Raw genomic sequence first — 12,270 nt, forward strand, 5'->3', positions numbered from 1 at the left:
TCTAATACTCAACCAGATCTGGTGACTCTGGACCTCAACTGGGCCTCACCTGGACCTAGTGAATATGCTCCAACTGGGCCTCATTTGGATCTGGTGACTCTGTTCACTTCCTGGGCATCATCGGGACATGGTTCAGCTGCATGGCCTTCAGGTTGGCCTCACCTGGACCTGGTAACTCTGGTCCCTACCTGGGCATCATCGGGACATGGTTCCTCTACATGGCCTGCAGGTTGGCCTCACCTGGACCTGGTGAGTGGGGTTGGCACCTGGTGTGTATGTCACCCATACATGGTGACACAGGTCCCCGTGGGCCCAGTATGACCTGGTGAATCTCGTCCTTACCTGGTCCTCACCCGCACCTGGTAACCCTGATCACCACCTGGGAATCACCTGGACCTGGTGAATCTGGTCCCCATCTGGGCCTCACCCAGTCCTGGTGACTTTGTTCCCCTCTGGATCTGATTGCTGTGGAATCCTTCTTGGCCTCAACTGGAAGTGGTGACTCTGATCCAACCTGGGCCTCACCCAGATCTGGTGACTCTGGTCCTCACCTGTGGACCATTATGACCTGGATACTCTGTTCCACACCTGAGCCTCACCTGGACATGATGACTCTGGATCCCCTCTGGGCCTCACCCTGACATGGTGACTCTGGTCCCCATCTGGATGTCACCTAGACTAGGTGAATCTGGTACCCCTCTAGGGCTCAAATAGACTTGGTGACACTGGTCCTCAACTGGGTGTCACCGAGACCTAGTGAATATGCTCCCCACCTGCGCCTCATCTGGACCTGGTGACGCTGGGTCTACCTGGGCATCATCGGGACATGGTTACTCTGTTTCCCACTGGGACTGACCTGATCCTGGTAACTCTGGTCCTTACTTTGGCCTCTTCTGTACCAGGTGACTCTGGCTCCACCTGGGCCTCACCTGTAACTGGTGACTCTGATCCAAAGCATGGCCTCTCCTGACCTGGTGACTGTGGTTCCCATGGGGACCTCACCTGGACCTCATGTCTCTGGTCCCACCTGGGCCTCACCAGGACCTGGTGTCTCTGGTACCCACCTGGGTAGCATCAGGATATGGTTACACTGTTCACTAACAGTGACCCAGCCGGACCTATTAACTCTGGTCTTCACCTGGGCCACACCTGGACATGGTGACACTCGTTCCCACCTGGGTCTCACCTGGAAATGGTGAGTCAGATACCCACCTGGTCCTAACCTATAACTGTTGATTCTCGTTCCCACATGGACATCATGTGGACCTGGTGGCTGCGGTGTTTCTAGTTTGTCATGTACCTTGTGACACTGGTCCCCACCAGGGCCTCACCGGGACCTGGTGAGTGTGGTTGCCACCTGCACCTCACCTGGACCTGGTAATTCTGGTCTGCACCTGAGAGTACCCTGGATCTGGTGACTGTGGTCCCCACCTGGGCTTCACCTGGATTTGGGGACTCTCGTCCCCATGTGAGGCTCACCAGGCCCTGTTGACCATGGTCCTCAACTGGGCAAAATTGGGACGCGGTGACTGTGTTCCACAACTGGACCTCACCTGGACCATGTGTCTCTGGTGCCCCTCTGTGTCTCACCATTCCCTAGTGACTGTGAACCCCACATTCCCCTGACTTAGACCTGCGGGCCCTGGTTGAAACCTGCGCCTGAACTCAAACTGTTGACTCTGGATCTTTCAAGGGCCTCCCCTCTACCTGGTGATCCTGGTCCGAACCTGGGCCTCACCTGGACGTGGTGACACTTGTCACCATGGGGACTCACCTGGACGTGCTTACTGTGTTCCACACCTGGGCCTCAAGTAGACCTGTTGACCATGGTCCCCTAGCCGGCCTCACATGGACCAGTTGCCTCTGATCCCCACTGGGGCCTCACGTGTACCTTGTAACTCTGGTCCTCACCTGGGCCTCATCTGGACCTAGAGACTCTGGTCCCCACCTGGGCTTCACCTGGATCTGGAGACTCTGGTCCCCATCTGGACTTCACCTGGATCTGGTGACTCTGGTCCCAATCTGGACCTCTCCTGGACTTGGTGTCTCTCTTGCCCACTTTGACCTAACTCAGAACTGCTGAATCTTGCCCCACCTATTACGCACCCAGACCTGGTGACTCTTGTCCCTAGCTATTCCTCAATTCGACCTGATGAATCTGGTCCTCACGTGGACCTCACATTTACCTGGGACTCAGCTGGAAAGAGTGGCTCTGGTTCCCACTAGGGGCTCACCTGATACTGCTGAATGTGGTCTTATTCTATGCCTCACCAGAACCTAGTGATTCTGTTCCCCATCTGGGCCTGCATGGCCTTAGTGACTCTGGTCCTCACTCAGGCATCATTGGGACCTGGATACTCTATTCCACACCTGGGCCTCACTTTTACCAGGAACCGCTGGTCCCATTCTGGGCTTCAAACTAAACTGGTTACTCTGGTCCCCCTCTTAACCTCACCCTTACCTGGTGACTCTGGTCACCCCTTGGGCCTCCCCTGGGCCTGGTGACTCTGGCCTGCAGGTTGGCCTCACCTGGACTTGATTAGTTGATGCCACCTGGGCCTCACCCATACCTGGTGACTCAGGTCCCCACATGGGCCTCTTGGACCTGGTGAATCTGGCCCTTACCTGGACTTCTCCCAGACCCGGGGAATCTGGTCACAACATGGGCCTCACCTGGACCTGGTGAATCTGGGTCCATCTGGGCCTAACCCAGTCCTGGTGACTATGTTCCCCAACTGGACCTGATTGCTCTGGACTCTTTCTTGCCCTCACCTTGAACTGGTGACTCTGATCCTATTACCTAGTCCTCACCCGGAACTGGTAAATCTGGTCACCACCTGGGCATCACCTAGTCCTGGTGACTTTGTTCCCCACGTGGACCTGATTGCTGTGGACACCTTCTTGGCCTCACCTGGAAGTGGTAACTCTGATCACAAATGGGCCTCTCCCAGATCTGGTGACTCTGGTCCTCACCTGGGCCTCATCTGGACCTAGTGACTCTGGTCCCCACCTGGGCTTCACCTGGATCTGTTGACTCTGGTCCCCACCTGGATTTCACCTGGAACTGGTGACTCTGGTCCATACCTGAACCTCTCCTGGACCTGGTGACTCACTTTCCAACATGGACCTCACTTGGATCTGGTGACTATGGTCCTCAGTTTGGCCTCACCTGGACCTGGTGTCTCTCGTCCCCACTTTGACCTAACTCAGAACTGCTGATCTTGCCCCACCTAGGCCGCACGCAGACATGGTGACTCTTGTTCCCAGCTATGCCTCAATTCGACCTGATGAATCTGGTCCTCACGGGGGCCTCCAAGGACCTGGGACTCAGCTGGATAGAGTGGCTCTGGTTCCCACAAGGGGCTTACCTGATACTGCTGACTGTGGTCTTATTCTATGCCTCACCAGGACCTAGTGATTCTGTTCCCCATCTGGGCCTGCATGGCCCTAGTAAATCTTTTCCTCACCCAGGCATCATTGGGATCTGGATACTCTATTCCACATCTGCGCCTCACTTTCCCCAGGGACCTAGGGTCCCATTCTGGGCCTCAAACTAAACTGGTTACTCTGGTTCCCCCTCTGGGCCTCACCCCTACCTGGTGACTCTGGTCACCCCTTGGGCTTCACTTGGGCCTGGTGAATCTGGTCCTTAGCTGTTCCGCACCTGGATCTGGTGACCGGTCGCTACCTGGGCCTCACCTGGACTTGGTGAAACCTGTTGCCACCTGCGCCTCCCCTGGGCCTTGTGACTGTGGTCCCACCCAGACATCACCTGGATCTGGTGGCTCTGGTTCCCATATGGGGCTCTCCTGGACCTGGTTCCTGTGGTCTCCATCTGGCCTCACCTGGAACACAATGACTCTGAACCATATTTGGGCCTCTCCTGGACCTGTTGACTCTGGTCCTTAACTGGGCATCATTGGGACCTGGATACTCTCTTATATACCTGGGCCTCACCTGGACCTGGTGACTCTGGTCCCATCTGGGCCTCACCTGGACGAGGTGAATGGTTCCCACAGGACCTCACCTGGACCTGGTGACTCAGGTCCTCATATGGGCATCATGGGACCTGGTTTCTCAGTTCCACATCGGGGCCTCACCTGGACCTAGTGATTCTCGTCCCCTCTGGGTCTCACCCTGATGTGGTGACTCTGGTCCCCACCTGGATATCACCAGGACCGGGTGACTCTGGTCCCCCTCTGGGACTCACCCGGGGCTGGCGACACTTGTCCTCAGGTGGGCCTCAACAGGACCTGGTGAATCTACTCCTCACTTAGGCCTCGTCTGGACCTTGTGACTCTTTTCCCACCTGGCATCAATGAGACATGGTTACTCTGTTCCCCACCTGGGCCTCACCTGGACATGATAACTTTGCTCCACACTTTGGCCTCAACAAGTCCTGATGACTCTGGTCCCCCTACCTAGTACTCAATCTGGACCTGGTGACTATGGTCCCCACCTGGGTCTCACCTGGACCTGGTGACTCTCGTTCCCACATGAACCACACCTGGACCTGGTGACTGTGGTGTTCTTGTAGACTCATATTTACCTGGTGACTCCGGTCCCCTCTAGGACCTCACCTGGATCTGGTGACTCTGGCCTGCAGGTTGGCCTCACCTGGACCTGGTGAGTGGGTTGCCACTAGGGCCTCACCCATACCTGGTGACTCAGGTCCCCACGTGAGCCTCTTGGACCTGGTGAATCTGGTCCTTACCTGGTCCTCTCCCAGACCCGATGACTCTGGTCACCACCTGGGCCTCACCTGGACATGTTGAATCTGGTCCCAATCTGGACCTCACCCATTCTTGGTGACTTTGTTCCACACCTTGACCTGATTGCTGTGGTCTCTTTCTTGTCCTCACCTGGAACTGGTGACTCTGATCCTATCTGCGCGTCACCCAGACCTGTTGACTCTGGTCCTCACCTGGGCATCATTCGTACCTGGTGACTCTGTTACACACCTGAGCCTCACCTGGTCATGATGACTCTGGAAATTCTCTGGGCCTCACCCTGACCTGGTGACTCTGGTCCCCATTAGGACGTAACCCGGACTGGGTGATTCTTGTTCCCATCTAGGCCTCAAGCAGATCTGGTGATTCTGGTCCTCAATTGGGCCTCACGTGGACTTAGTGAATATGCTCCATCTTGGCCTCATTTGGACCTGGTGACTCCGGTCCCTACCTGGGCATCATCTGGACATGGTTCCGCGCACCGCCTGCAGGTTGGCCTCACCTGAACCTGGTGAGTGGGATTGCCACCTGTGGCTCACCCATACCTGGTGACTCAGGTCCCCACGTGGGCCTCTTGGACCTGGTGAATCTGGTCCTTACCTCGTCTTCTCCCAACCTGGGGACTCTGGTCATCACCTGGGCCTCACCTGTAGAAGGGGAACTGGTCCCCATCTGGGCCTCACCCAATCCTGGTTACTTTGTTCCCCACCTGGAACTGATTGCTGTGGACTCTTTCTTTGCCTCACCTGCAACTGGTGACTCTGATCCTATCTGCGCGTCACCCAGATCTGTTGACTCTGGTCCTCATGTGGGCATCTTGGTACCTGGTGACTCAGTTCCATACCTGAGCCTAACCTGGACCTGATGACTCTGGAACCTCTCTGGGCCTCACCCTGTCCTGGTGACTCTGGTCCCCATCTGGATGTCACCTGGAGCAGGTGATTTTGGTACCCCTCTGAGCCTCAACCAGATCTGGTGACTCTGGTCCTCAACTGGGCCTCACCTGGACCTAGTGAATATGCTCCATCTGGGCCTCATTTGGACCTGGTGACTCTGGTCCCTCCCTCGGCATCATCGGTACATTGTTCCACTGCATGGCCTGCAGGTTGGCATCGCCTGGACCTGGTAACTCTGGTTCCTACATGGGCATCATCGGGAGACGGTTCCTCTGCATGGCGCGAAAGATGGCCTCTACTGGACCTGGTGAGTGTGGTTGCCACCTGTGCCTCACCCGTACCTGGGGACACAGGCCCCTCGTCGGCCTCTTGGACCTGGTTAATCTGGTGTATGGGAGACCTGGTCGTCTCCCATACCCGGGGTCTCTGGTCACCCCCTGGGCCTCACCTGGACCTGGTCAATGTGGTCCCCATCTGGGCATCACCCAGTCCTGGTGACTTTGTTCCCCACCTGGAACTGATTGCTGTGGACTATTTCTTGGCCTCACGTTGAACTGGTGACTCTGATCCTATCTGGGCATTACCCAGACCTGGTGACTCTGGTCCTCACCTGGGCATCTTTGGTACCTGGTGACTCTGTTCCACACCTGAGCCTCACCTGGACATGTTGACTCTGGAACCTCTCTGGGCCTCATCCTGACCTGGTGACTCTGGTCCCCATCTGGATGTGACCTGGACCAGGTGATTCTGGTACCCCTCTAGGCCTCAACCAGGTCTTGTGACTCTGGTACTCCACTGCACCTCACATGGACCTAGTAAATATGCTCCATCTTGGTCTCATTGGACCTGGTGACTCTGATCCCTACCTGGCCATCATCGGGACATGTTCCACAGCATGGCCTGCAGGTTGGCCTCACCTGGACCTGTTAAATCTCGTCCCTACCTGGGCATCATCGGGACATGGTCCTCCGCATGGCCTGCATGTTCGCCTCACCTGGACCTGGTGAGTGGGGTTGCCACCTGGGCCTCGCCCATGCCTGCTGACACAGGTCCCCACGTGGGCCTCACTTGGACCTGGTGAATCTGGACCTTACCTGGTCCTCACCCGGAACTGTTAACTCAGGTCACCACCTGGGAATCACCTGGACCTGGTGAATCTGGTCCCCATCTGGGGTCATCCGTTCCTGGTGACTTTGTTCCCCAACTGGACCTGATTGCTGTGGACTCCTTTTTGTCCTCACCTGGAACTGGTGACTCTGATACTAACTGGGCCTCACCCTGATCTAGTGACTCTGGTCCTCACTTGTGGACCATTATCAACTGGATACTCTGTTCCACACGTGAGCCTCACCTGGACATGATGACTCTGGATCCCCTCTGGGCCTCAGCCTGACATGGTGACTCTGGTCCCCATCTGGATTTCACCTAGACCAGGTGAATCTGGTACCCCTCTAGGCCTCAACTTGTCCTGGTGACTCTGGGCCCCAAGTGGGCCTCACCGGGACCTAGTGAACATGCTCCCCACCTGCGCCGCCTCTGGGCATGGTGACTCTGGTTTTACCTGGGCATCCTCGGGAATTGGTTACTGTATTCCCCACTGGGACTGATCTATCATGGCAACTCTGGTCCTGACTTTGGCCTCTTCTGTTCCAGGTGACTCTGGCTCTACCTGGGCCTCACCGGTAACTGGTGACTCTGATCCTAAGCATGGCCTCACCTGACCTGGTGACTGTGGTTCCCATCGGGATCTCACCTGGACCTTTGTCACTGGTCCCCACCTGGGTAACATCAGGATATTGTTACACTGTTCACTAACAGTGATCCAGCTGGACCTATTAACTCTGGTCTTCACCTGGGCCACACCTGGACATGGTGACACTGGTTCCCACCTGGATCTCACCTGGACATGGTGAGTTGGATCCCCACCTGGTCCTCACCTGTAACTGGTGATTGTCGTTCCCACGTGGACTACATGTGGACCTGGTGGCTGCAGTGTTTCTAGCTTCTCATGTACCTCGTGACTCTGGTCCCCACCAGGGCCTCACCGGGACCTGGTGAGTGTGGTTGCCACCTGCACCTCACCTGGACTTGGTGATTCTGGTCTGCACCTGAGAATACCCTGGATCTGGTGACTGTGGTCTACACCTGGGCTTCACCTGGATTCGGGGACTCCGGTCCCCATCTGGGCCTCACCTGGTCCTGTTGACCATGGTACTCAACTGGGCAAAATTGGGACCTGGTGACTGTGTTCCACACCTGGACCTCACCTGTACCAGGCGACTCTGGCCCCCTCTGGGTCTCACCGTGTCCTAGTGACTGTGAACCCCACTTTGGACTGACTTGGACCTGCTGACCCTGGTTCCCACCTGCGACTGACGTCGTACTGTTGACTCCTGTACTTTCAAGGGACTCCCCTGGACCTGCTGATCCTGGTCCCCACCTGGGCCTCACCTGGACGTGGTAACTTTCTTCACCACCGTTTACTCACCTAGACCTTGTTACTGTGTTCCACACCTGAGCCTCAAGTAGACCTGTTGACCATGGTCCCCAAGTCGGCCTCACATGGACCTGTTGCCTCTCATCCCCACCGTGGCCTCTCGTGTACCTGGTAACTCTGGTCCTCACCTGGGTATCATTGGTCCTGGTGACTCTGTTCCATACCTGAGGCTCCCCTGGACATGATGACTCTCGTACCTCTCTGGCTATCAACCTGACCTGGTGACTCTGGTCCCCATATGGATGTCACCTGGACCAGGGGATTATGGTACCCCTCTGGGCCTCAACCAGGTCTGGTGCCTCTGGTCCTCAACTGGGCCTCACCTGACCTAGTGAATATGCTCCATGTGGGCCTCATTTGGACCTGGTGTCTCTGGTACCTACCTGGGCATCATAGGGATATGGTTCCACTGCATGGCCTGCAGGTTGGCCTCACCTGGACCTGGTAACTCTGGTCCCTACCTGGGCATCATCGGGACATGTTTCCACTGCATGGCCTGCAAGTTGGCCTCACCTGGACCTGGTAACTCTGGTCCCTACCTGGGCATCATCGGGACACGGTTCCTCTCCATCACCTGCAGGTAGGCCTCACCTGGACCTGGTGAGTGGTGTTGCCAATTGTGCCTCACCCGTACATGGTGACACAGGTCCCCACGGGGGCCTCAATTGGACCTGGTGAATCTGGTCCTTACCTGGTCCTTCCCCGGAAGTGGTACCTCTGGTCACCACCTGGGAATCACCTGGGCCTGGTGAATCTGGCCCCATCTGGCCTCACCCTGTCCTGGTGACTTTGTTCCCCACATCGACCTGATTGCTGTGGACACCTTCTTGGCCTCACCTGGAACTGGTGACTCGGATCCTATCTGCGCATCACCCAGACCTGGTGAATCTGGTCCTCAACTGGGCATCATTGGTACCTGGTGACTCTGTTCCACACCTGAGCCTCCCCTGGACATGATGACTCTGGAACCTCTCTGGGCCTCACCCTGACCTGGGGACTCTGGTCCCCATCTCGATGTCACCTGAACCAGGTGATTCTGGTACCCTTATAGGGCTCAACCAGATCTGGTGACTCTGGTCCTCAACTGGGCCTCACCTAGACCTAGTTAATATGCTCCATCTGGGCCTCATTTGGACATGGTGATTCTGATCCCTACCTCGGCATTACCGGGACATGGTTCACTGCATGGCCTGCTGGTTGGCCTCACCTGGACCTGGTAACTCTGGTCGCTACCTGGGCATCATCGGGACATGGTTCTTCTGCATGGCCTGCAGGTTGGCCTCATCTTCACCTGGTGAGTGGGGTTCCCACCTGGGTCTTACCCATGCCTGGTGACACAAGTCCCCACGTGGGCCTCACTTGACCTGGTGAATGTGGTCCTTACCTAGTCCTCACCCGGAACTGGTAAATCTGGTCACCACCTGGGCCTCACCTGGACTTGGTGAAACCTGTTGCCACCTGCGCCTCACCTGGACCTTGTGACTGTGGTCCCACCTGGACCTCACCTGGATATGGTGGCTCTGGTTCCTATATGGGGCTCTCCTGGACCTGGTTCCTGTGGTCTCCATCTGGCCTCACCTGGAACACAATGACGCTGATCCATATTCGGGCCTCTCCTGGACCTGTTGACACTGGTCCTTACCTGGGCAACATTGGGACCTGGATACTCTCTTATATACCTGGGCCTCACCTGGACCTGGTGACTGTGGTCCCACCTGGGCCTCACCTGGACGAGGTGACTGGTTCCCACAGGGACCTCACCTGGACCTGGTGATTCAGGTCCTCATATGGGCATCATGGGACCTGGGTTCTCAGTTACACATCGGGGCCTCACCTGGACCTAGTGATTCTCGTCCCCGTCTGGGCCTCCCACTGACGTGGTGACTCAGGTCCCCACGTGGATATCACCAGAACCGGGTCACTCTGGTCCCCCTCTGGGACTCTCCCGGAGCTGGGGACACTGGTCCTCAACTGGGCCTCAACAGGACCTGGTGAATCTACTCCTCACTAAGGCCTCGTCTGGACCTTGTGACTCTTTTCCCACCTGGCATCTTTGGGACATGGTTACTCTGTTCCCCACCTGGGCCTCACATGGACATGATAACTTTGCTCCACACTTTGGCCTCAACAGCTCCTGATGACTCTGGTCCCCCGACCTAGGCCTCAATCTGGACCTGGTGACTGTGGTCCCCACCTGGGTCTCACCTGGACCTGGTGACTCTCGTTCCCACATGAACCACACCAGGATCTGATGACTGTGTTGTTCTTGTAGAATCACTTTTAACTGGTGACTCCAGTCCCCACTCGGTCCTCTCGTGGATCGGGTGACTTGGCCTGGAGGTTGGCCTCACATGGACCTGGTTAGTGGGGATGCCACTTGGGACTCACCCATACCTGGTGACTCAGGTCTCCACGTGGGCCTCCTGGACCTGGTGAATCTGGTCCTTACCTGGTCCTCTCCCAGACCCGGGGACTCTGGTCACCACCTGGGCCTCACCTCGACCTGGTGAATCCGACCCCATCTTGGCCTCACTCAGTCCTGGTGACTTTGTGCCCCACCTTGACCTGATTGCTGTGGACTCTTTCATGGCCTCACCTGGACATGGGGACTCTGATCCTATCTGCGTGTCACCCAGACCTGGTGACTCTGGTCCTCTCCTGGGCATCATTGGTACCTGGTGACTCTGTTCCACACCTGAGCCTCACCTGGACATGAGGCTCTGGGCTCTGGAACCACTCTGGGCCTAACCCTGACCTGGTGACTCTGGTCTCCATCTGGATGTCACATGGACCAGGCGATTCTGGTACCCCTCTAGGCCTGAACCAGTTCTGGTGACTCTGGTCCTCAACTGGGCCTCACCTGGACCTATTGAATATGCTCCATCTGGGCCTCATTTGGACCTGGTGATTCTGGTCCCTACCTGGGCATCATCGGGACATGGATCCACAGCATGGCCTGCAGGTTGGCCTCAGCTGTACCTGCTAACTCTGGTCCCTACCTGGGCATCACCAGGACACGGTTCCTCTGCATGGCCTCCAGGTTGGCCTCACCTGGACCTAGAGACTGGGGTTGCCACCTGGGGCTCACCCATACCTGGTGACACAGGTCCCCACGTGGGCCTCACTTGGACCTGGTGAATCTGGTCCTTATGGTCCTCACCCGGACCTGGTAATCCTGGTCACCACCTGGGAATCACCTGGACAGGGTGAATCTGGTCCCCATCTGGGCCTCAACAGTCCTGTTGACTTTCTTCCCCACCTGGACCTGATTGCTGTGGACTCCTTCTTGGCCTCAACTGGAACTGGTGACTCTGATCCTAACTGAGCCTCACCCAGATCTGGTGACTCTGGTCCTCACCTGTGGACCATTATGACCTGGATACTTTGTTCCACACCTGAGCCTCACCTGGACATGATGACTCTGGATCCCCTCTGGGCCTCAGCCTGACATGGTGACTCTGGTCCGCATCTGGATGTCACCTAGACCAGGTGAATCTCGTACCCCTCTAGGCCTCAACTAGACCTGGTGACTCTGGTCCTCAACAGGGCCTCAACGAGACCTAGTGAATATGCTCCCCACCTGCGCCTCATCTCGACCTGGTGACGCTGGTTCTATCTGGGCATCCTCGGGACATGGTTACTCTGTTCCCCACTGGGACTGACCTGATCCTGGTAACTCTGGTCCTGACTTTGGCCTCTCTTTACCAGGTGATTCTGGCTCTAACTGGGCCTCACCTGTAAATGGTGACTCTGATTCTAAGCATGGCCTCACCTGACCTGGTGTTTGTGGTTCCCATAGGGACCTCACCTGGACCTCATGTCTCTGGTCCCACCTGGGCCTCACCAGGGCCTGGTGTCTCTGGTACCCACCTGGTTAGCATCAGGATATGGTTACACTGTTCACTAACAGTGACCCAGCCGTACCTATTAACTCTGGTCTTCACCTGGGCCACACCTGGACATGGTGTCACTGTTTCCCACCTGGGTCTCACCTGGATATGGTGAGTCGGATCCCCACCTGGTCCTCACCTGTAACTGGTGATTCTCGTTCCCACATGGATATCATGTGGACCTGTTGGCCGCAGTGTTTCTAGCATCTTTTTTTTTAATTTTTATTTATTTATGATAGTCACAGAGAGAGATAGAG

The sequence above is a fragment of the Canis lupus genome, chromosome 38, assembly GCF_048164855.1.
Source record: "Canis lupus baileyi chromosome 38, mCanLup2.hap1, whole genome shotgun sequence".
Lineage (NCBI taxonomy): Eukaryota > Metazoa > Chordata > Mammalia > Carnivora > Canidae > Canis > Canis lupus.